This window comes from Callithrix jacchus, chromosome 7 (assembly GCF_049354715.1).
Source record: "Callithrix jacchus isolate 240 chromosome 7, calJac240_pri, whole genome shotgun sequence".
NCBI lineage: Eukaryota > Metazoa > Chordata > Mammalia > Primates > Cebidae > Callithrix > Callithrix jacchus.
This window is the reverse complement of record NC_133508.1, coordinates 85,294,367-85,320,699: the sequence shown is the minus strand read 5'-3', so window position 1 is coordinate 85,320,699 and position 26,333 is coordinate 85,294,367. Positions and strand designations below refer to the sequence as shown.

Genomic DNA, 26,333 nt, shown 5'->3' with positions numbered 1-26,333 from the left:
GGGCTAATTTTTTGAGGGATCATATAGTAACTCTAGTTTCCTGAGTGTTAATTTTAATGTCAAGGTCACCGCATCAGAGCTGTAACAGATCACGACCAATTCTGCTTTCCTGTATCCTTTGTTTCGGGTTGATTCATGTCTCCTTTCCTAACACTTAGTTTTCTTGGAGAAAGAATTACAGTGGAGGGAGGAGGAAGGAACTTCAGATAAAATGAACTCTGTATTGATGCAAACTCCCCCTCCCTGGAAGTAGAAGGGTTCTTTTTAGCATTTTTTCAACACTTGGTGAGTGTTTATGGAGTTCCTATCATACTCTGTGCAGGAAAACTTCTTTTCTGAAAGTGACATGACTTAGGGCTAGTCCCACCAGCCAAGTGAAACTCAGTGGCTCTGTTTGTATGTGTGTGTATGGGGCGGGGAGGGGATATGGTGTCCAGGTACCTTGCCAGAACATGGGAAGTAGGGTGATGACCCTAGAAGGAGCAGCTGGCAGGGGTAGGCCAGGTGTTAGAGCTATATTCCAGACCCTGTTGGACATAGAGAGATTATAATTGGAACTGAGAGTTCCCTCTCTACAGTCACCAAGACCGAGTGTCATCTTACAGTCTGCTTTAATACTCACCTGACTCAGCAAGACCAAGGGCTTAGGCTCTGCTCTGAGGAACAAGGTCTGTAGGTTCCAAAGTCCTGGCCACCGTTATGGGCCACACTGCCCCTCTCCATGCCCCATACACACATTAGATGTGTATGGTCTATGCCTTCTCCAGAATCTGCTAACTCCTATAATACATGCATATGCTTCATTCTACATGGTGCTTGCTTTGCTCTCCCATAATATTATGACAAAGGGACAGAGAGCAGCCTGGAATAAGAGTTAGAGCTTGTGCACCAAAGGGGATTCTGCAGCCCTTATTCATGGTGAGACGAGGGTCCCTTCAGAGGAGGCCTGCGCTTAGTTCGTTGTTGTTTTCTGCTGTCCAATCTGACAGGTTCTCCTACCCTTTCTTAGCACTTCTGACATGCTTTTGTGTTAGAAGAAAACGTGTTTCTCAGTAGAAAGCCCACCCTTGGTTCAGGCCCAGGGTTTCCACCCCCCAACAGCTAACCCTCATTTATCAAAAGTAATCACACCATTAGTACATACCAGGAATCATAAAAAGCACCTAGGGTAAAATAGTAAAATAAAGAGGCGTGGTTCCCGACTCACAGAGCTTTCAGTCCACTTGGGGAGACAGAAAAGCTAAGAGATCATTACAATGTATATGATAAATTCTATGGTGGAGGAATTCCAGAAGGCAATGGGACATTTTCATTTTACAAGCATATATTGAGTTCCTGCCATAGATCAGATAAAGTTCTAGGCACAGGGAATGTGGTGGAGAACATACTAAGGACAAGAATGTCTTTACATGAGGGGAAAGAGAACTCACATGCAATCCTGGGAGTCAGGGAAGATTTCCCAGCAAAAGAGACGTCTAAACTGAGTTTTTAATATGAACTAGTCCAACTGGGTTAGGGTATTGTTGAAGGGAGGACATGTTGGACAAAGAGGGGAGGATAGAAGGTGTGGGCAGGAGCTGTAAGTGGTCCCTAAGGCTGAAGGACTTCAGACACAGTGATAAGTCGGAAACAGAAAGCTGTAAGGAGTTTGACCTTGAATGTAGACAATGGAGAGCAATAGAAGGGTTTCTAATGGGGAGGAAAGGCCACTCTGACTGTAGTGGAAAAGACAGATTCGAGGGGACCAATACTGTAGGCAGGGACATGCATTAGGCTGTTATAAAAATCCAGGTGAGAAATAATTCAGGCCAAGACCAGGGTAGTGGCTGTGGAATATTTAGAATATGGAACTGAGAAGAGGAGGTAATTGACTATATGGGAGTGGCAGCAGGGAATAGGAGCTCGTGACCGGAAGGGGTTAGGGCGAATAGAGAGGCTGGGCACAAGCTGAGCAGGCCATGATGCTGATGGACCCACCCTGCCTTGTTCTGTCCCCCAGAGGATGAGAAGAGGAAACAGATTGCACCAGGGAAGCTCAGGCCAATTCAGTGCATGCAAGGGTGATTTAACTTGGGTTCTGTCTGAAATACTGGTTTAAAAAAACTCTCAGTTCATAACGGAGGGAGACTTCAGGCAGACAGATTGTGATCTTTGTTGGCTGCTGGCTCCGTGTCCCAATCAAAAAAAGAAATTACATGGTCTGGTGGGAAAGGCAATATGGTCTGGGAGAAAATGTCCTCTAGACTAGGAATCAGGAGACCTGGATTCTGATGACAGCACCAACATTATCCCAGAGAGCACCCTCCAGCAAGTCCTCTAACCTCTCTGAGGTGAGCTTCCTCACCATTACACAGGGACCAAGGACCTTCACACTTGTCTAACCCCTGCTGTGGGAATTAAATAGAGACATTCATTAAAAACATAGATATGGTATTATGCAAACAGAACAGACTTTCAATTCAGACATATCTGGGTTTGAATCTTAGTCTCACCTACTTACTAGATGTGTCACCTTGGATGAGCTGTATAACCTCCCTGGGCCTCAGATAGTTTCCTAATCTATAGCAGGAGGACGTGATAATACTTAACCTCACTGAGTTGCAATGAGGTTAAAGGAAATAGCTTCTAGGAGTGTGCACTGTAAACTATATATTAAGAGACATTGGAAAGGTTTATGTGAATGTGAATGAGGACCACTGTTTATGTGAAAGAAGATAGATAGGGCTCTTAGAGCAAGAGATCAGTGGCTGTTGTTAGGGTTTGTAAGGCAGAGGACATTGGTGGGGTCGTCACAGCTGAGAGTCTTGCCTGGACCACAGAACAACAACTGGTTCACACCATGGGAGATATGCAGTTCCTTGATGGGGTTTCTTGTTTCTGCCATCCAGGGTGCCCCCTTCCTAGGATCATAGAGGCCAGACTAGTTAGTTAGAGGAAGCTGGATGAGCATAACATCAGGAAGGGCTAGGGGATGCAGAGAATCCCAGGGGATATTTCACCCAGTTCCAGAATAGTGTCCCCCTCCCCACAGATCAGAGCATATGTGTCAGTTAGTTCAGTTCTTCTCCTTGGAAAAGCACCAGCTAAACATGACCAGGGTTTTGCTCTCTGACTTCCCATCTCCACTGTATCAGGGAAATAAAGCAAGGGACATAGTTGCTGATGCTTACCTGGCTGTGTGACCTTGGACTGGTTATGTCACCACTCTGAACCTGTTTCCCCAATAGTACTCACTTTGCATGGTTATTGGGAGCATGAAATAAGGCAGCATATCTGCATTCCGCTGGTACTGCCTGGCATCTGCTAGGTTCTCAACAAATGTTTTTGTCTTGACTTTTCTTAGCCCCATGCAGCCTACATGGCTTTCTTTCTGTTGGTTGAATCTTTAACTTGACAATCTGGCTTTGAAACTAGCAACTAGGGTTTGAATTCTGACTCCACGTGATTACGAGTGGCCTCTAGAAAATCTTGTCCCTTCTCTCAGCCTCTGTGTATAATACTTCCTACCCATCAGAGTTTTTGGGGAATAATATTTTGTGTGGATTTGATCACTATTCTACTTTCTTTCAGCTCTCACATTCTAAGATTTTCCGGATTCTAAAATGTACATTATATAATTTCATGCTTAGATGAGTTGGCACAATAATCCATAAATTATCAATACTCCATATTATCAATAATCCCTAATTTTTTAAGTGAATTTTAATAGTCAGTGATTCTATGAGCATAAGAGTTTCTAAATTTAATAGGGAAAATCAGTACAAAAGTGTCCTGGGCAGCTGGTCAGGCCAAGACAATAGCTATTTTCCTTCTTTTAGTTTAGGGGTTCTTGAGGGACTTATAGATGTCTTCAACAAATGCCCATGAACCATCTAAAATGTGTGCAAAGCTGTGAGTAAATATGCTTCGTTCATTTTTTGGGAGGAAGGCCCATAGTTTTTAACTGAACCTAAAAGAGAGACATCCTCAGAGTCTTCTGCCCTGGATGGTGACCTCTGAGCCTCTCTCCTGTCCATGTTTGGGCAAGAATATGGCACGGGAGTCAGAGTCCTGTGTGTGTGTCCTCTTTTGCAACATTCTCGCATAATCTCATATTTAACCACTCTGAACCTCAGTTTCTTCGTCTGTAAAGTGAGGATGATTATTTACTTCACAGGGTTGGTGTTAGGGCTACATGGGAGAATACATGCAGATAAATCACTGGGCATATAGTCTGCCATTAAATATTAGGTCTCTTACCTTTCCTTCCTGTCATTGGTTGTTTTGTGAAATGATAAATTCCTACGAATTTTGAACCATTCTTCAGGAAACCCTATTTACATTTTACTGGCCTGCCAAGTAATAAATATGCTCTGTTCAAATGATTTGAAAAAGAGGGAGAGAAAGGCTACACTGGAATCATAAAGTAACCCAGAGCTTATATGGCCTTTGTTTATAGTCTGGTTACAAGCCAAGAGGAAATAGCTCTTTGACATAATGGTGGAGAAAAACATTGGGAACAGAGACCTTGGGTCCTGAGCAGACTGGTTTCCACCCAGGATTGTAGCTGTGGACACAATGAAATAAGAAAATGCTGGCTCTTAAGGAGACGGATATGGATGATGTGGCCAAGAGAAGATGCTGAGATATCAAATTCAGTTAATTGGATTAATCTCATTTCAAAGCCAATATATGCCTTGCGCTGGGTCCTCTGAAACCTACGTCAGACATTGAAGTTATCGTTTATTTACTCATCCATCTAACCCAACACATTAGACACTAGAAATAGACCAATGAATAAAGCATGGTCTCTACTTTCAAGATGAAGAGAGTTTTGAGGGGAGGGAGAAATGTAAAGAGACAACAGCATCTTAGAAGGATAAATGTTCTGACAGAGGGGAACTCTGCTGGTTGGGGAAGCAGTGGGAGTCATCTAGCCCAGCGGGTGTGGTACAGGAGGGAGTGGGAAGACAGGCTTGGTAGAGGAAGAGAAACTAGGGCTCAGACCTTCAGGATGAATGGAATGCAGGGAGGAGAAGAAGGGGTGGAGCAGCCTTCCTGGCAGAGGAGAAGTACAGGAGAGACCCCAGATGCCAAAGAGAGGTTGCTACATCCAAAGTATTAGAGAGTAGCTGGGGCTGGGCTAGAAGCAGCAGGTGATTAATAAATATAGGCAGAGCCAAACCATAGGGAGAAAGAGAAAGATTTGTGAAATATGTAACAGATACATTGAACAGGCAGTACTCACAAGGTGCAATTACAAAACAACTTTATTTTTTGTCTCCCATTGACTTTATAGATAGATAGATAGAGATTATAGATCTGGAAATATAAAAGCTTTGGCAGGCCCCATGAGCCTCCAATCACTCTCAGGAAATTAAAAGTTCTCTAATTAATTCTAGTCACAGAACAGTCTCAGTTTAGCAATGACTATGTCTGGTCCCATCAAAAACATCAAACCTCTTTAAAGTAAAAATCCTCCCCATCCTCTAGCTCAAACCTATCTCAAATAGGCTGCTCATGTGACCAAGGGGTTAAGGTCTGGCTGACTTCCATTTCCTTGACTTGGCTTCCCAGCCTTTCCCCTCAATCTGGGTAACAGTAACTGTTCACTCCTCCAACGGGGAGCAGGTTGAGGGAGAGGAGAAATAGAACAGGAAAGGTCTTAGGGGACTAGTACTCTCATGAGAGAGCATGGGCAGTCCCTCAAAGCTTATTTAGCCACACCCTCTTCTGGTGCTGGAGTTCTGTTGATGTGAGCAGAGGTGTCTTCTCAGTTCAGTTGCTTATGGCTCCTTCCTCAGCCTCTGGTGTTGGGGTCACTACTCCCCTCTTCTGGCCCTCCTGTCTGAAGGTGAGCTAAAGATTGCAAAACTGGTTTTCTGGGTTACTTTTGCAAATCCTGCATGGTGGTTTCATACCTCACTCTGAACTGTGATGTCTACAGTCTTGAGATCTCAGCTGAAACTACAATTTTAAAAGTTCCATTTTAACATGCTCCAATATCTAACAGGCAGGATTGAGTATTCTTGCTGATTGTTTGGATATGCGGTAGAGAAAAGAGTCAAGGAAGATGATCAGGTTCTTTTTTTTTTTTTTTTTTTGAGACGGAGTTTCACTCTTGTTACCCAGGCTGGAGTGCAATGGCGCGATCTCGGCTTACCGCAACCTCCGCCTCCTGGGTTCAGGCAATTCTCCTGCCTCAGCCTCCTGAGTAGCTGGGATTACAGGCACGCGCCACCGTGCCCAGCTAATTTTTTGTATTTTTAGTAGAGACAGGGTTTCACCATGTTGACCAGGATGGTCTCGATCTCTTGACCTCATGATCCACCCGCCTCAGCCTCCCAAAGTGCTGGGATTACAGGCGTGAGCCACCGCGCCCGGCCTGATCAGGTTCTTAATTTGAAAACATTATGGGGCTGGGCACGGTGGCTCATGCCTGTAATACCAGCACTTTGGGAGGCAGAGGTGGGTGGATCACTTGAGGTCAGGAGTTCAAGACCAGCCTGGCCAACATGGTGAAACCACATCTCTACTAAAAATACAACAACAACAACAACAAAATAGCTGGACATGGTGGTGGGCACCTGTAATCCCAGCTACTTGGGAGACTGAGATAGGAGAATCGCTTGCACCCAGGGGGCGGAGGCTGCAGTGAGCAGTGATCAGGACATTACACTCCAGCCTGGGCAACAGAACAAGACTTTGTCAGAATAAAAAAGAAAAAAGAAAAAGAAAATAATATGATAGATGGTAGGGCCAATTATTTAGCTGCAGACTGTTGGAGAAAGGGGTTGGAGAGGGGGATATTTTGAGCTCAGTATGTGATGTATTGAGTATACAGGGCTTATATGAAATTCAGATGGAAAAGTTTGGTAGGCAGCAGGCTCTGTAGGCCTGAAGTTCTGGAGACAGGCCTGGGCTTTGGATAGACTCAGCATAGGTTTTTCTACAAGGTACTGTAAAGTCACAAAGAAGGAAAAGATTTTCTTAGTGTGCACAGTCAAGGTGGGCTTCTGCTTGGTGACTTGGTAAAAAGGAAGCTAGACTAGAGTTAAGATCTCGGTTCCAGTATGGCCTTTACCCCTTGACTCCCTCATAAATCTATGTGGCCTTGGTTCAATCACTTCACCTCTCTGGTTAAAGCCTGATACTAAGTAGATATTCAGTGAATGCAAATGGATTGAATGAATGAATGAATGAATGAATGAATGAATGAATGAAGTAGAAGCAGGCCTCACCCAGTATCTGTTAGTCCACTTGGATCAATAATAGGGCAGTGAGTTATGTGATCTGTGCTGTTCAGAAACAGTATTTGCATCTTTATGTGGTTGGGGGTGTGTATTGTCTAGATATTTGTTCTTGCCAGAGAGCCTTCACTAAATTTTAGGTGGAACACAGAAGAGTAGAAAACAGTCAAGTTTCACCTATTGGTTGGCATCTAAAGTACCTAGGTACTTCCTAGTTCTTGTGTGTCATACCCAAGGTTAAAGCTTTGTTAAGAATCATAAACAAAAAAAGCTTCCCTCCAAGGGTTTTGGGAACCGAAGACTAAACTGTACTGAAGTCTATTTTTTCCTCCTCCCTACAAATATGAGCTAGAGTTTGATCTTTAAATACAAATCCTTCTGGTTGGCTAACTGGCTGAAAGAATGACTAATAATAATAGTAGCAGTAATGATAAAAGTAATAACATTGAGAATGTGCTTCATGAAGAGCCTCAGGTCTCTCCACTAGAGCATCAGCTTTGCCTATAACTTGTGAAGTAGGTTTGAGGACGTCTGTTCCCTGCTTTGGGTCCTAATTTTCTTATCTTTAGCTTAGAAGATGAAATGATATGATCTTTAAGTTTATTTCCAGATAGATAATCATTTGATTTGGGCCTTTGAGATACTGTCTCCATTTCACAGGTAGGGAAATTGAAGCCCAGAAAAATCAACTAACATGCCCCCGGCTGCACAGCTACGAGTGGTAGAGTGAGAATTTCAATCCAGATTGATCCAGCTCAAAGTGTGTGTTCTCTCCTAGGTTTCTGTCTCACCTTCCTTCCTGCTCTGTAATCTTCCCAGTTTTTCTCAATTTCCTGTTGGACAAGAGCCTTTCTGAACCCTGCAGAGGCTGAAACCTAAGAGTCAGCTCTTACTCTCACCCCTCTCTCTGATCGTGTCCCTAGCTTTGATCTGTTTCCAATCCCTGATAGCCCAGATGCAGCTCTGCTGGATGCCACCCAGCCCCTCTCTCTGCAGTGCCCGGCTGAGCTGCTGCCTATTGTGAGCCCAGCCTTGGGCTGACTGCCTCTCACCTCCAGATCAAAATGTGCCCCTGATGTCTGAATGTCTTCCTGCCCAGGCCTGGAAAACCTCAATGTTATTACCTTCCCCTAGCCTCCCTCATCCCCTAAAATGAGGTTTCTAAGGGTTTTATCTGCTGTTGTCAAGTTTATGGCCATAATTTGAAATGCTGTTAATATTACTGTCAGCAGAGAGCTACAAATTACAAAGTTGTAAAGTTACTTTATAGTGATAACTGTCAGCCTTCACTAGCCTAGCACCCGCAAGGCTCCATGGAAACTAAATTGATGATAAAGAGAGTTGATATTGTTTCAGGATTGTGGCTGTTAGCTGACGGTCAAAAGAAATCCTGGCTGGTTCCTAAGTAACTTGAACCTGTTTGTCTATATTAATATTCCCTTCAACTTAAGCATATAAGGCTTGTGTTTCTACCTTCTTATTGCACAAATGTGGGAAGAGCCCAAAAGTGGAAAGACTCTTTACCCAAGATGAGCTCCAACAAGTTGTTGCAGGTTTAGGCCTAACTTTCATCAGTTCAAGGACAATGAGAGGGGTTGTCTGCTGTGCTACAGAAGTTTAATAAATAATTGCTGAATGCATGACTGCCTAGAAACATTTGAGGGGGGCTTAATTGAACAGTAATTGGAACAAAGATATTGAGTCATTCCTGCCTTTAGAGTAAAAGGAATAAAACGAAAGCAGCTTTGAAAGAAATGATTTGGGGAAATGATGTTTCCTGTGCAGTCAAATGGTTTAGGCATCTTAATTGACACTATTAAGTTTGATATTGATCAACAGGGCAATGTGTCAACTCCCACATCCACCATCCTATCCTCCTGCCAAAATTGAAGCTGATTTTGGCTGCATTAACAGGAATAGCTTTGGGGAGCAAGGAGGTTTTGGCCTTTCTTTGCCCTGCTATGTCAATGACCCTGGGAACTGTGCGTTCATTTCTGGCCCCCACTTTATGTTGAACATTGATAAAATGGTGTACAGGTCCCAAAGCATCAGGTTGGAAAGGGAACACAAAGTTAGGTTTACCAACTGCTCTGGTTTGCCTAGAACTGAGAAAAGAGTTTCCCAAAACAGGGGGCTCTCTGCCAAAACCAGGACAGTTCTCAGCAAACAAAGATGGTTGGTCATTCTACCCAAAGCAATGACATACGAGGAACTGGTAAAAATAATTGGGGAAAGTTTCTTTGGCAAGAAGACATTTAGGGGCTACAAATTTGCTTTGGTCAAATCTCTAAAGTAGCAGTCCCCAACCTTTTTGGCACCAGGGACCGATTTCATGGAAGAAAAATTTTCAATGGACCAGGGTTGGGAGGGGAGATGGTTTCAGGATGAAACTGCTCCACCTCAGATCATCAGGCATTAGTTAGATTCTTATAAGAAGCACACAACCTACATCCCTCATATGCACAGTTAACGATAGGGTTTGCATTCCTATGATAATCTAATGCCGCTGCCATCCTGACAGGAGCAGCACCTGCCCAGGAGCTCAGGGCCTGCCACTCACCTCCTGCTGTGCAGCCCAAGGCCTAACAGGCCACAGTACCAATCCATGGCCACAGGCTTGGAGACCCCTGCTCTAAAGAGCTCTCCGGAAGCAGAGGGAGTAGATCTGTTCCCTGTGGCTCTAGAGATTAGAACAAGAGCCAGTAAGAGGCATCTCCATTCTGAACTTTTATGAGGAAGATAATACAGGCAGGGTCTGGAATCCAGGGCTGCACTCACTGAGCACCTACTCTGCACCAGGACCTATGCTGGTTCCTGGGGATGCAGAGCTGAATGGCTGTAGCCTATGCCTGGTGAGGTTCCCAGATAGTGGAAGAGATGGGCAGGAGAGTGACCATAGGACAGTTGTGACAGATGGGAACACAGGACGTGGAGAAAGGGAACATCTAACCTAGTCTTGAGGGGAGCAAGGGATGGGAGGAAGTGCAGGAAAGAAGCACCATCATTTTTACAAAGTCTAGAAGGATAAGAAGAGAGCAAAGGGCTTTGCAGGCAGAGAGTCATGTGTGCCCAGTCCAGAAAGCTGTTCCCCTCCTTTGGACATGGCTGGGCCTTGGGTGTGAGTAAGAGAGTGAGAGGCAGTGGGGCTGGAGAAGAGTATGGGAACCAGCTAGTGAAGAAGCAGTGACCCAGAACCACACCAGTGCTGCCTGGAAGGCACCGTGGCAGCAGCGAGGAGGATGAGTTGAATGGGGTCAGTTGGAGACAGGTGAACGTACCACAAGCAGGTGCCACAGCACTTCACCAAGTAATACCCGCCTACCCTTCTTCTCACTCTTCTCATCTTTGAAAGGATATGTTCCTGGGAGATTAGCTCTGAAAATAAATCCAAGGATCTCCTTCCTCCTGATTCCCCTCAGGAGCCCAGATCCTGTTTCTCAAATCATACTATCTAACCAGAAGTTTGGGATATCTCCTAGTGGAATGTTGTGTATTGTGCCATGTTTTCACGTGAGAGTCATGAGCCTACACACCGTATCGGTCTAGTCTGCTGCTGACTTGCTGTGATCCGGCCAAAAGTTCGGGATATCTCTGGTAGCAAATCACCACCCTGCCCAGGATCCCATTTGTAAAATGAAGGGTTTGGACAAAGGACGTCCAACCTTCAGGCTCATTCAAAGAGTTTATTTAATTTGTATCTAACATTTATTGAACACCTACTGTGTGCTAGACATGGTCATCTTAGGATTTGCAGTGACCCTGGGGCCACAGGGCCATTCTCTACAGGACCACCCACTCTCTCTTTCTTTCAGAAAGATCCTGAAACTAGCACTTCATATCTCACTCAGGCTGCAGGCCCAGCTAAGACATACTGCCTGTCTGGGATTTCTTATCTGTCAATATTTTCCTCAAGATGATAAATGTGCTGCCAATAAGAGGAGGCAGCTGCCAACTCTGTCTGAGACAAGGGCCTTTAGCTGGGGTTGTGGCCGTGCTTAGCTTGTTAATGTGTCTCAAGAGACAGGAGGTAGGAGCTGTGCCTGGGAAGGATGCAGGCTGGGACTTGGAGGAGGAGGTCAGGACTACGGCTCTCAATCTATGCACTTTCAGCTATGAGACAGTGGAGACGAGAGAGGAGACAGAGGATGCTTGGATGTCAGTTCAAAAAGAAAAAACATCTATATATTTATGGTATTTATGAAGCTCCTGCAAAATGCCATGCTCTGGGTAGGCCATCCAGAAATAAACAGCACTCTTCAGTGTATAAAGTACATTTGGAGCCATTATTTCATTTGGTCCCCACAACAATCCATAGAGATGAGTATTATTATCTCTATTGTACAAACAAGGAATTCAAGGGTCAGAGAAGGAGGTGCATTTTGTCTCTGAGGGCCTATCCTAAGCCAGGACCAGTCTCAGGCTCCAGAAGTACAGAAACTCAGAGTTGGACCACGAGGAAGCCTGTCCAGGTGGCCCAGTGCATCGGTGGTGTGGCAGTATCCTCCCGGAAGCTTGAACTTGTTTCTCCTGATATTAAATCCTCTGATTGCTCCACTGAAAGACACTTTCTTTTAAGAAATCAGCCATATGGTTGAGGAGCTCCTAGCTGAGATATAACTAACAGATGCCATTGTTAATAATAGAATGAAACAAGCATGGCCTTTGGACCTGGGAATCTCAGTTCCGCTATTTACCAGTTGTATGAACTTAGGCAAGTGGCCTAATCTCTCTGAGCCTCAGTTTGTCCATCTGTAACAATGATTATTGTGATATTTACCTCAAAGTGTTGTTTTGAGGAGATGGAAACCAAACAGATTCCCAGGTGCCTAATAGATTACCTGGAACATAGTAAGCACTCAGTGATACTTTCATCATTATTATTACCAGCCAGGTATCGAGTTGGATGAAATCTGAGTGATAAATTCCTGGATTAGCAGAAGAGATGAAATCTGTTTGGATTTAGGTTTCATGGAAACTTCCATGAAGGGTTCTTAAGATTTTTAAGGGGTTCTTTAGATTCTTAAATAACGTCTTCTTAAGAACACACCAGTCTTCTTAAAGGTGTGTTCAGAGTCCTTTGACATCCCAGTAGAAACCTCCATCCTCATGTGTATGCTTTGGAACTTTTACCAGGACGAATTCACTTAGGAGTAGTCTCAGGACTCAGTCTATGGTCAAGCTCTGTGACTAAAGCCAGGGTTCAGTCTGACTGGGATATGGTAGGTGATGCTCAGCTGGAAACAGCATGTTAGTCTGGTGCTGAGGAAGCATGTCATGATAGAGTTAAGATACTTGGGTTCTCATCATGGAATTTAAGAACTGGAAAGTGCGGTGATTTTAATTTTTTTTTTCAGAGATGAGGTTTCTCCATGTTGGTCAGGCTGGTCTCGAACTCCCGACCTCAGGTGATCTGCCCACCTCAGACTCCCAAAGTCCTGAAATTACAGGCGTAAGTCACTGCGCCTGGCCTGATTTTAATTTTTTAACATAAATGTAGACAACTGATGCTTCATCTATACTCATTTCCCACTCTCCCTATTGCACCTACCTTGTAAATAGTTGGACAGATCAAATGACACCATAGGCAAGACATGATTTGGAAAACCATTTTACCCCAAACTCAAAGAAGAATGATTCCTGGTGAAGGGGAAGAGCAGGAGGGGGCTGAGGAGAAGTTGGAAGCATGTTGCTCTTTTGGACAGAAATCAGATCTAGAATAGGGAAGGGGCAGGGGCAGGGCCTAGAGGAGGCACTGGGCTGGTGTAGAGGCAGCCACAGAGGACCCAAATCAGTTCACTTCCCAGCCTGTGTTAGCAGTGATGTGCATCGGATCCTAGCTCCATTGGAAAGATGCTGGCCACAGGGCTGGTAACCCACTGAACTGAGCAAGAGTCTGGACTCTCTCCCGGCTCCTTCCCTCTGCTGCCTGCCTTTGGGGGACTGCCAGCTGTGGCCTCCTTGCAGTTGCCTGAGGTTGAAGTGCCCTCTCCTGGCCCCCAGGGTGCATGGCTGCTGTGAGAGTCAGGCTACCTTCCACATAGAGGATTGGAAGGCGGCCGGGTCCTTTGTCTGGGCTAAGACCTTTGCTCTGAAGGGCTTGAGTATCTCTGGGGTTGGTGGGGGGCGGCTGGAGAGGGGAGGGGCACCTTCCTTCAGTTCTCCCAGGTCCCTCTCTGCATAGCATTCCTCTTCCCTGCATAGGTCATCTCTCTTTCATTCCCCATTTTGTTTCCATTTTTGTCTTTCTGTCTTTCTGTTTGGCTCTCTCTCTCTCTCTCTCTCTCTCTCTCCACACACACACACACACACACACACACATACACACACAATTTGCACAGAACTTTATTGTACCCTGTCTTACCTTCTCCACTTTTTATCTTCTCCCCCGACCCAACCTCTCTTTTTCCTTCCACCTCTTTCACTTTTTTTTTCTTTTTCTTCCTCCTTAGCTCCCTCTCTTAAGGCAAATAGTGGAAACGCATCGCACTAAATCCGCATTTGAATTAAGTGTTCTCCACTTTGATGACCTTGAGCAATGCTTTGTGCTCTGACACCTTAACCGATATTGAGGATTGAGGGGACCTGTGTCAGTGCCTATCACAGTGGCCTCAGGAGTCCCTGTCCTTCCTCATACCCCTTTCAGCCTAACTCTGCTGCCTCCTTCCTTTGTTCTTTTCATTCTTTTCCAATTCTTCCTTCCCTCTCTCCCTCTGTTACTTTCCCCATTCCTCATACTATAGTTCAGATTCAGATTCACATGATGTAATACCTACAGAGCTCTTCATAAGTTGGGGTTTTGACCTTCACCTTGAAGGAACTGTTTTTGGGGTTCACCATCTCTCACTTCTGCCTCCTAAGAGAGGACAGAGTGGCTTCTTGTTTGAGTGTCTGATGAGGGTCTGAGTTAACTGTGAACTGAGTTAAGGGACAATCAGAGGTTGTCAGAATGCCCAGGGGAGCTTCTGTTCCCGGTGTGTCCGACAGGAAAGGTTTGTGGTGAAGAAGGGATCTCCTGAGGCCCATGTGACATCCTAGTGGATGTGTCCATGGGCCAGTTATTTTAATTTGCTTGCTCATTTATTTATCACTGTGGTAAATTACAACAAAAGCCCTTTCACAATAAAGCAATGAAAGGCATTTCTTACCACTGAGCTCTTAAGGAAACATCTCACCTGGGAATTCATGTGGGGGCCCAGTAGAAGGCAGTGGCCTCTGGCTTCAAGAGCATTCCTTCAGCAGAGGCCAACATGAGTGTCATGAGGATGCCTCTCATAGTGTCCTCTGATGAATGCCAAGGGCACAGTCCCAAAACACAGTGCAACCACACAGCTGCCTGAAGTCTAGCGGAACACTACACCGAGGCAAACATGAGTAACCTGCATCCTTCACACCAGCCTCTGAGTTGACCACATCTCTCAGTCCAGCTGCAGAGAAAGCCAGGACAAACAAGTGGGGCAGGCTCAGGCAAAGGCCAGGAATGAGGGAGTTAACTAATGTGGCTCAGTGGTTGGGAACTCAGACTTGGAAATCATAGAAATCTGGTTTCAAATTTTAGTTTTGCCACTTCCAAGCCCTGTGTGACTTTGGGCAAGTTACTTCACCTCTCTGAACTTTAGGTATCTTATCTGTTGAATAGAAGTAATGGTACAAAGTTTTCGGGTTTGTAGTGAGAATTAAATGAGCTAATGCATGTCAGTACTTAACACCCTGACTGGCTCCTGGTAAGGGATGGTATCTATTATTGTGCCTTACAGTCCGTGCGCTTGCTTCATGGGGATCCCAGTAAGTCAGGGATCTGCTGAGCAGGTGGTTGGGAGACCCTCTGATTGCCTGGATAGAGAACTGTCTGCACCACTGCAGAGACACATGAAGCCAGATGACCAGCTTTAAAGCAAAAGAGGATTCTTCTTTTGAGTTCTCTTGTAAGAAAGTGTGACTATAGTCTACCCCTCCTTATATGCACTGAGGCAGACTGGAAAATCTCTAGCACACAGCCCCTTGGCTAAGCACTTTAGTGATTGTATGTGCAAGTGGGTGTCTGGGAGTCTGGGAATGCACAGCAGTTACAGCATAAGGGAGATGCCCGAGCTTTAGAAAAGCTGGAAATGTCTCAAGAGAAGAGATATACGTACTGTTTTCCTACTATGTGCCAGATACTGTGCTAAGTGCTTTATTAGCTTATTTAATTCTCCTGGCAGTGTTATGAAGCAGTCACTATTTCTTACAAGTAAAAAAAAAAAAAGTTAACCCATGATATTAACTTACCTGGAGTCTCCCAACTTGTATGAGGCATGGCCAAGCTCTGAACCCAAAGCCCCAGGATTCCACAGCATCATCCTTCCTCCAGTGCCCACATCCAGACTGTCTGTGAGGTTTCACCTGCCCTGTCCACCCCTCACTGCCCTCCAGCCCTTACTGCTCCTCGAAGAGGCAGCAGATCGCAAAGCTGTGGCAGGGCAGACCCCTCTCTGCAAACGTGACGCACAATGCCTTCACTCTGCTCTCGTTTTCTTCTGACTGACCGAGAGTTTCTGCTTAGCCTAAAATCCTCCATACCTCTTCACCGGAAGGTGATTGTTGAGGGAAAGTTACTGGACTCTGTTGAAAGTCATTTTTAGATTCCAGAGCAGGACAGGAAGGAACAATGACTTCACATGTGCATGACTAATTCAAAGCACTTTCATCTTCAAAAATGTCAAACTTTATGGTCAGTGGCTGTTCCACAGTGAGCAGCAGCACTGTGAATATTAAACTCCCGGGATGGCAGGGCATCCAGACTGGGAGTCTTTGTAAGGGCAAACAGTCTCCAAAGGTGATGGGTAGGGCTGCAGGCCAGCTTTCAAGAACAATTTGAAAACACGACTTCATAGTAAGGGATTAACCACATGAGATTAAGATGTTCTAGGTAAATGTCACGTATTAGCATGAATCTTTACTACAACCCCAAAAAAGTGGCATTATGGCTCCATTTGGTGATGAAGGAGGGTTGGGGAGATTGATGCTCAAGGTAATTAGGGGATTCGTCCAAGGTCACATAGTTAGCAAGTGTTCCTCTGATTCTCAAACCCAGGTCCATCACCCTCCTCCAAAGCCTGTGCTTTTGCTACCGAGTATACTGCTTTTTGCCTTCATGGATTTAAAGCAACATGAACTTATCCATGTTTAGACCCATCAATTCGTTCTAAGACAGATTTGGAGCAAGTTAGTAAGGACTTACTTCATGTAACCTTAGGTCTGTGTCAAAAAACAAGGCTTTAGAAAAAGTCCATTAGATTCTGGTCTCCTGGAAGTCAGGGAAACCAGGCTGGAATCCAGACTACCAGAAACAGCCTGTGTGACTCAGTAACTCCATTTTCCCACTCTGGACTTTCACTTTTCTATCTACAAAAGTATTAGAGTGAGAAAAACAAAACAGGTATTAACCAAGCACCTACTCTGTCACATGCCCTGTGCTGGGCATTTGCAATCAAAGATGAATAAGACATTGCTTCTTCCCTAAGGGTGCAGTTGAACAAGGGTGTCTCTAATATCCTTCCCTGATCAGACATTCTGTGAACTCAAACTGCAGCCACAAGTATGCATGGTGGGTTGAGGACCATCAACTCTATTCAGTGTAGCTTAGGTCTATTATAACCTAGACATAGGATTTTAAACTGTACCCTAATGCGCCCAGGGTCAAAGCATACAGAGAGACCAGTGGGTCCAGGTAGTGAGCACATTGAAATCAAAAAGACCAGACACTGGCCATTCATTTATTCAATTCTTCATGCATTTGTTTAACAACAAGTGAGCATTCCTTCCTCCTGTGCCAAGCCGCATACAAGGTGGTTGAGGACCCTGTAATGGGCCGGGAAAGGCTCTTGCATTCCAAAAGTGCAGCCTTATGGAGAAATGGACATCCAAACATTACAATTAATAAGAATACCCTGAAAGGACACATAAGGTATAGAGGGGACCATTAAGGAGAAGGTATATAACTCTGCCTTAGGGAGGCAAGGATGGCTTCACAGAGGAGAGCCCTTGAGCTGAAACTCACAGAATGAAATGGATATTCTAGGCCAGTGCCCAGAGACATGACAATGTGGTTTTCAGTGGCTGGAAATTCAAGTACAGGGAAGGGCTGTCGGCGGAGTATTCTTCCTAGCCCTACTAATGTTGGGCATACCTAGGTGACTTGCTTTGGCCAAAGGGACACTAACAGAACTCAGATGGAGGTCTTCCATGTGCCTCTGCGGTTTGGGCTGGCACTTGCCACTCCAGCAATTTGCCAGGGGAAGAGCATGTCATGGGGAGCCACTGCCACTTCAGCTCAACCCCAGGATGAACAAGGGAGGAAGGCAGACCTGAATTCCACCTGTGGCCTGGAACCAAGCTGGCCTAAATCCCTATCTTCTGGTCATTTGTTTTAGATCTGTCAAACTCGCCACCTACAGATGAGAGAGAGAGAGAGTTGTTTTAAAACTACATAAAATCATTAGGGGACAGAATGCAAGAGATTAAATGGAGAAGTGGGCTCCCTGTTCCCTGTTTTATGTTCCCTACTTGGAAACATAGGTGCTGGTCATTTTGAGTAAGGAATAACATTATCAGATGTGCAGGATGCTTGATCCAAAAAGAAAGAGCAACTGCAAGACCCAGTGAAGCTTGGGAGTCCAAATTAGACTTTCCAACTGAGCTTTTCAAGTCAGCATGTGAGGACCTCAGCATCTGCTCTGCTCCCAGCTGGGAAGAAAGCATATCAGAGAGAGTCCCAGCCTCAGTGCTTTGATGGGTGGGTGCTGTACCGAAGTACAGGTCCCTTAGCCCTTGCACAGTCTCACAAGGCCTGGAGTGACCCAAGCCTCAGGGCTGATAACCTCCAGCAGAAGGAAGCCCCTTACCTTTTCCTTCAGTCTGCAAAGAAATATCAAAAATTTCTCAGTCATGACATGAAAGGTCGGGAAGCACTGGCTTAGCACTGTGAGGGTCCAGCCCTCCCTGCCCAGCCAAGGATGTGCCATCTGCTCCGACCCGCTATCCTCCTCTCAAAGCCCATTTCCTTCAGGCACCCAACAGGTCCTTCTCTCAGATGGTGGTGGAGAGCAGAGAGCCAGTGTTGCCCCTTTGCATTCATAATATACTGTCTGAGGATTTTTTATTACCCTGTCGAGACAAAAAGCAATGGGATGAATTTCAATTCAGGACCCAATTGACTGCAGCACCGTGTCTGAGTCCTTCTCAGCAGCCTCTGCTGCAGCTTTGAAAGCTGTTCCCAGATTAGTCTGTATTAGCATCTGTACTAGGCCCCCTCCTCAGCCCCTCCATACCCACCAGGGTCGTGCAGTGCTGGGCATCATCGCATGTGCTTGGGTACTGAAAGAAAGGACAAAGTCAGGGCTGCGATGTGGGCCCAGTTTCCTCTAGGACCCCAGGAGTGTCAAAGAGCAAAGAGGGCTAGAGCAGCTGAGATGACTTCCTGGAGGTCGCGGACCTTGATAATAAGATTAAGCAAGGTGAAACAGCTCACAAATTATAGGTGCTCTGACATGCATAGTCAGGGTCACAGTGAATTGTTACAATAACCCTCTGAAGGAGGAACAATCATCCTCATTTTACAGATTAGAAAACAAAGGCTCAATGAGGTAAAATGACCTGACAAAGGTACACAGATAGGAAGTGACTGTATTAGTCAGGGTGTTCCAGAATGAGCACAAGTAGGGTGTGTGTACATGTATATATAAAGAGATTTATTTCAAGGAATTGACTCATGCAGTTTTTAAACTGTTTTGTAGAGACAGTTTCTCTCCATGTTGCTCAGGCTGGTCTTGAACTCCTGACCTCAAGCAATCCTCCCACCTCAGCCTCCTGAAGCACTGAGATTACATGCATTAGCCACCACATCTGGCCTTTGTGCAATTTTGGCAGTTGGCAAGGGTGGGCCGGCATGTTGGAGATCAGGGAAGAGCCAATGTTACTTTTCAAGAACAAAGGCCATCTGCTGCAGAATTCCCTCTTGCTCAGGAGTGGTCAGTCTTTTGTTCAATTCAGGCCTTTGACTGATTGAATGAGGCCCACCCACATTATGGAGGGCAATCTCTTTTCCTCAAAGTCTACTGATTAAATCAATAGACTTTGACTTTAACCTCTTCCACAAACACCCTCACAGAAACATCTAGAATACTATTTGACAACATAATTGAGCAATGTGGCCCAGCCAAGTTGGCACATAAAATTAACCATCACAGGCTGGGCGCGGTGGCTCAAGCCTGTAATTCCAGCACTTTGGGAGGCCGAGGCGGGTGGATCACAAGGTCAACAGATCGAGACCATCCTGGTCGACATGGTGAAACCCCGTCTCTACTAAAAATACAAAAAATTAGCTGGGCATGGTGGTGCGTGACTGTAATCCCAGCTACTCAGGAGGCTGAGGCAGGAGAATTGCCTGAACCCAGGAGGCAGAGGTTGCAGTGAGCCGAGATTGCGCCATTGCACTCCAGCGAAACTCCGTCTCAAAAAAAAAAAAAAAAAAAAAAAATTAACCATCACAGTGGTAGAGCTTGGGTTTGACCCAAAGTCTTTTGGCTTCAGAGTCTGAACACGACCACATTAGACCACCTAAAAGGATCTGTTCTGGAACTTACAAGAGAAGAAGTGTTTGCAGTGATGGCATTTAGTCCAGTTTAAGACCTATTTCTTGAGAGGTTCATTGTATCTCTCTCTCTTGATGTTGAGATTAAAAACAAAACAAAAAATAGTATCTACCCTCATAGCCTAGTGAAGGAACTTACAGTCTCACGGTAAAACAGGGAAAACATTCTGAAGAGTGTGTCATCATGAATAAAGGCTCAGTGATAGAACTGAGCATGTGAAGAAACTGGTCTGAATGCTGAGTTCATACAAGGGAGGCTTAGGAACTAAACTTCGACTTTTCTAGCTTTAGTTGATCTTTCGGGTCAGATCATAGAAAGCCTTAAATGCCATAGTACTAATTTCGAGTTTTAGATTATAGGCAACAGAGAGCCAGAGATGGTTCTTGAGCAAGAGAGTAGCATGAGGAAATTACTGTATTAACAGGAGTGGTTGATATATGTGGGAGGAGCTAGAGTTATCCTAGACCAGTGGGTTCTTCCCCTTCGTATGATTTTGGAAGCACTGTGAAGTCCATACTTCATTCCCCAGTCAAGAAAGGAACAATTCGCAAGGGGTAAGAACTTCTCCTCCCTACTGACTTCTCAGTCAAGCTGCAGAATGGAGGGAGGGCAGTCAGTTATGTGGCAGGTACTGCCGTAGATGGCTTCCCCAGTTCAATCTCAAAGCAACCATATGAAGAAGACAAGACAGGGATTATTGTTCTCATTTAACTGATGAGACACTAAAGTCCAGAGAAATAAAATAACTTTCCCAAAGTCACAGAGCTGGTAGATGTGGAGGGTCAGAATTCACATAGAAACTGATTAATTCCACAGCCTGTGCTATTAACCCAATGAACTGCAATAGAAGGTGGGGTTGGGAGGCGCCCTGGATGCTTGAGTGCTGTGAAGAGAAAAGAGGAGTAAATGGAGGAATAAAGAAAAAAAGAAGTTGAGGAAGTGAAGATCATGTTTTACAGACTATAATGCCTTACCCAGGCCTCACTCAGGGGTGGATACTGGAAACAGAGACCCAGTCATGTCTGGAAAGACAGAATGTCAGCTAGAAGAGAAGGTAATCACTGGCCATAAGCTACTCCCAACTAGAAACCCAGCTCCTCCCGTCCTGTCTGCATTTATGTTGGCGATTGGGAAAGAGGTCGTTTCTTACTGCTAATAGGGCCATCAGCTGGACTCTTGTCACTACAGCCATTCAGTCTTCCTAGAGTTAACCCTCCAGTGCTGCAGTGGAGCAAGCTCCTGGGAGAGGGCAGTGATTTCCTGGTTTGTTCCCATCTGTAACCATTGCCTTACCTGGTGGGAGGCATCATCTACTGTAATTGGGCTTCGTTAAAATGCTGATTAATAGCATCTTGCCTGAGCAGGTGTATGATGGGATTGGCTTACTCACTGTAAATGTTAGTGTTCTTTTCAGCTATTTACATACAGTGAACACCCTTGTGAGGTGCAAAGGGGAGGAGTCGGCACAGACTGAAAATCTCCCTGAACAGGGAGCCAAATGCATGGAGATAGCAAGGATTGAAATTGGAGTCTGAGTGCAGAACACCCTGTGTGCCAGACTAAGCTGAGAGTCAGGCTACAGATGGAAGGTCATCAATGGTCATCAACTGGTGGCCCATGGCTGACTCCTTCCTGCAGATGGTGGGTTTGGCAAGGGTAATGTTTTATTGGCTGGTGAGTTGGTTGGTTGGTTGAGTTTTGAGTTTGAGGTTTTTGAGCTGGTATTTACTGTGTCACTTGTCACTACTCCCTCTACTGTTTCATATTTATCATTGCACATATTTACATTATGAATTCATCCTTGGAAGACATTTGGATTTGTGGTCCTGGAATACATGCTGGTTACGAAACGAAGTAATAAAAAGAACAAGTTGATAGGGGAGGTATGGAAACAAAAGCATAGTCACAGAAAGGCACAGAGCATGAGCAGGGATTTGAGGCATTGCAGGGGCCAAGTGGTATGAGGAGGACCCCAGAGGTAAAGACAGCATGAAGCATCTAGGAGCCCCCATGTCATCTAGTGCGGTGGGGGTATCAGTGAGGAATGGGGAGAAGGAAGAGCTGGGTCAGGAGAAGACAGCAAGAGCCTAGACAGAGGCCCTGACTACCATGATTAACAGGTTTGGACTTGATCCAGAGAAAGTCCAGAACCGTTGAAAAGGTTTAAGTCGGAAAGGGACACAATCAGCTCTTCATCTTAGCCACATCGTTTGGCAGCAGTGATAAGAATGGATTGGATAGCATCAAGAAGAGGCCAGAGACTGCTGCAGTAACCTAGCGAAGCGACCACAAGGCCTGAACTGGGGCAGAGACCGTGCAATGGAGAGGAGGAGAGATGGGAAAGTCATTTCTGAGGTGGAGTCAGTAAGAGATCCATTGGTTTCTTTCCTTGAGGGAGAGAACAATAACCCCCTGGCCAATCACAGGCCTGAGCATTGAGCTCACTGTGTTTACAGGAGAAAGTACACAAATGAGGGAGTGCTGGCTGCATATTTAACCTGCAACAGACAAATCAAGGCTCATAGGAAATCCAGTTTTCAGTGTGTGAAAGGAAAAGTTCTGGGTTGAGTCTCCTGGCCTCTTCCTCTTTTGGATTCCACTACAGCAGCCAAGCCTTGCCACATTTTGCTTTAAACTTTTACAGCTAGGCCTGACTTCACAGATCAGAATGCTAAGCCTTCCCAGTGATCACTGACCTTTCCAGAGCTACTGGTGGCTAGAAGCTTTTGTCCTGTCTTTCCTGTATGTTTTAAGAAATACATTTTTCTGTGTACCCTATCTGATTGTCTGTCTATCTGTAAGTCACCTTTTCTGTTTGTTTCCCTCATTCTCTCTGTCACTTTCTCTGAGAATTCTGTCTTTGTGTGTATCTGTATCACTTTCTCTCTGTTCCTCTCTTAATTCTCTCTCTTTCCTTTCTTGGACCCCTTAACTCCATTCTGTCATCTCTTCCTCTCCCTCTCTTCCTCTTCCTTTTCATTGTGCCTCTTTTTCTCTATTCAGTTCTGATTAGACAAATGACTCAGGGATGAGGCCAGTCTCTGCCCAGTGGTTAATTGATGGCTGCTATAGAATTGCCTAAGTGAGTAACTCTTGTCATTAGCAAGAGATGGGTTGCCTTGGCCTACAACTAGGAAACCTTTGAAATTCTGCCTCTAAATTGCCATTCTTTTGACTGCTGCTGGTGATGCTAATTAGCTGTGTTAATTGGATGTTTTGATATTCAAAGAGCAAAGCAATCCAACTCCTTCCTCCAGAAAGCCAAAATTATTAATGAACTTGGCAGCAGCCTGACTCTCTTTCCACAGTGGGCACAGCCAAAGATATTGGGGCAGGCAAAGGGGTTATTCTAAGAAAGTGTCTTGTCTGCTCTTGGAAAGAGGGAAAGGCTGGGGAACTGGCTCTAGAGTATCCTAGCAGTGAAATCACTCAGTGGGACAGAAGAGTCTCAGGCCTAAAGACCAAAGACTTACACAAGGAATTTGGTTGTATTCTGCCACTACCTGCCATAACCCTGGACAACCAGGCTTGAACTTTTGCACCCCAGTGTCTAACATGGTACCTGGCACACAGTTAACATTTTACACAAATTATTGTATGAATAACCAACAAGAGCATGGCTCTTTAAGTCAGACTTGGATTCAAATCCAAGCTCAGCTACTTTCTAGCTGGATGATTTGAGCAAAAGTTGCTTACCTCTCTGAGTCTCAAATTTTCTTCCAGCTGCATATAGGTGAAGAGTTCTGATGAATATAGTTTTCTCCAAATTGTTCTATTTTTACTGATGCTTTATTATCCCACTACAAATGATACCTGGTACCCCACCTGCCTGGTGTACCTCTTGATCTGTCTCCAATTATAAAACATATTAAGCTAAGTAAAAAGATATGTACAGAATTCTGTGGGGATACAGAAAACAGAGCAATGAATTCAAACTTGGGGAGAAGACCCTTTTTTTTTCTTTTTTTTTTTTTTTTTTTTTTTTTTTGAGGTGGAGTTTTGCTCTTGTTGCCCAGGCTGGAGTGCAATGGTACAATCTCAGCTCACTGCAACCTCTGCCTCCCAGGTTCAAGCGATTCTCCTGTCTCAGCCTCCTGAGTAGCTGGGACTATAGGCACCTGCCACTACACCTGGCTAATTTTTAGTAAAGATGGGGTTTCATCATGTTGGCCAGGCTGGTCTCAAACTTCAGGTGATCTGCCTGCCTTGGCCTCCCAAAGTGCTGGGATTACAGGAGTGAGCCACTGTGCCCAGCCAGGAAGGCCCTTTAAATGGGGCAGATTTTGAGCTGGGTCTAAAAGTGAGGTTAAACCTTCACTAAGAGAAGAGAGAGTTGAAGGAACAGGAAGGCATTCCACAAGTGTCTACAAATAACAGAACCATAGACAAGCACCTCTGCTCTGAAATAAGAGACCTAATTATCTCTAAGTGTCCTGTTAGCTCCATATGGCAAGATTCTATTAAATTGTTATCTCCCATATCTTAGGATATCTTTCTTCTAGGGAGAAAACAATAATCAACAGCAGAGCCAAGAATATAGGAAAGGAAAAGTTGGGTGTGGTGGAGGAAACTTAACATCTTACTCACCATTGAGAGGAACATTCTTCAGGAAGCCAAGCCCATGGCCTGCAATGTGGTTGCATTAGTCAGGGTTCCCAGAGAAACAGAACCAATAGAATATCTCTGTCAATATCTATATCTATACCTATATCTGTATCCATATCTGTAGCTATGCCTATTTCCATATCTACATCTATATATCTCCTATTGGTTCTGTTTTCATATATGTGTGTGTGTATATATATATGTAAAGAGATTATATGCATAAAGACATTTATTATAAATAATTGGCTTATGCAATTATGGAGGCTAAGAATTCCCAAATTTGTAGTCAGTGAGCTGCAGTTCCAGGATTGCTGATATGTAGTTCCAGTCTGAGGCTGAAGGCCTGAAAAACAGGAGAGCTGATGGTGCAAGTTCCAATCTGAAAGTCAACGGACTTGAGATCCAAAAAGAACTGTATTTCAGTTCTTGTTCAAAAGCCAAAAAAGACCCATGTTCTAGCTCAAGCAGTCAGGAGGCATTCTCTCCCAGCCTTTTTGTTTATTCAGTCTTCAACTGATTGGATGAGGCCCACCCTATCAGGGAGAGTCAACCCACCCAAATTTTAATCTCACCCAGAAATACCCTCACAGACATATCCAGAATAACATTTGGCCAAATGTTTGTGCATCTCAGTCAAGTTGACACCTAAAATTAACCATCACATGGGTTAATTGGCTCTTGAGGCATTTTCAAACACCATGAGGAAAGCAGAGGTCAGACAGTGTAATCATGAGTTCCAAAGACCCAGTACAAAGATTAATAAGTAATTACTAAATCATTGATCATTGATCATTGGGTGGTACGGGTTGGTAGAGTTAGTCTAATCTAGTCTCTTCCTTTTACAAAAGAAAGAAAGGAGAGAGAAAAGAGGGGAGGGGAGGGGAGGGGAGGGGAGGGAAGGGAAGGGAAGGGAAGAAGGGAAAAAAAGAAAAAGAGAAGCTTTTAAAAAAAACTATAATATTAGAATTCTTCTTTCTTTACAAATGCAATGCTCTTTCTCTGTATACCTCAATTATGGCACTTTCACTTTTTATTGAAGAATCATCATAAATTTAGCAGGTAGAGAATTTTGGAGTGATACTACATGGGCAAAGATAGGGACAGTATGGCCAGTGTACAGGGTCAGTATGGAGGAGAAACTAGACGGGTAGACAGGGGAAAATCATGAGAAGCTTGATGTCGGGTAAAGAAGCTTGGTAATTTATGCAGGAAGAAATGAAGAACGGGACCTACAGTGTGGAGGTGTTACAACATGTCTCTTTGATGGCCCTTTGTATAGTGCCTACTGGATTAGTGCCTTCAAAATTGCGAATCATATGAGGTATCTCTGTATTTCCAGGACTAGGCACAGTGCCAGAAACACAGTAGGTGTCCATAATTGTTGGTTGCATAAAGTCAAGGTAGCTAAACTGATACCCACAGAAGATAAATGACTTGTTCAACATCACTGTGAAACCAGTGGAAAAGCTGGGCCTGACTGTAGGCCAGAGCCTCTTCAGGTATTATTGAAGCTGTGTGTACCTGAGCACCAAGTCACAGCTAACTCATGGATTTTTTTGGTTCACGTACATCCTATATAGCATTATCTAGAGCCAGATTTCTCTCCATAATATAAAATAATTTCCTTCAGAAAGCCCAGGGGCATTTGCATCCAGCCTCAAGACGCTCACTAGCCTTCAGTAACCTCCCAAGACTCCCCAGGATTCTAGCTCAGATGTCTTCTCCTAGGTAACTTTTTGCTGTTATCAAATATTTGAGATCACCCACGGTGGCTCAAGGCATGGGATATTGAAAGATGAGTCAGACACAGTTGCTGTACTCAAGAACCAGTTTGAACCTGAGCATCTCAAGGACACGTACCCATTCTGAT

General features: G+C 44.7%; 1 protein-coding gene and 1 long non-coding RNA gene across 34 annotated transcripts in view; one reads left to right on the top strand and one right to left on the bottom strand.

The window, feature by feature from the left end:
- LOC100393071 (BEN domain-containing protein 5) overlaps positions 1–26,333 on the top strand; it is a 1,596,666-nt gene that overhangs the window by 1,510,329 nt on the left and 60,004 nt on the right. The gene's annotated exons all lie outside the window — the stretch shown is intronic.
- LOC103794418 (uncharacterized) overlaps positions 15,129–26,333 on the bottom strand; it is an 81,766-nt gene continuing 70,561 nt past the window's right edge. For all 8 annotated transcript variants that reach the window (XR_013520042.1, XR_013520041.1, XR_013520045.1 and 5 more), the window contains one exon: positions 15,129–24,806. This is a non-coding gene — a long non-coding RNA (uncharacterized LOC103794418). The remainder of the gene's footprint in view (positions 24,807–26,333) is intronic.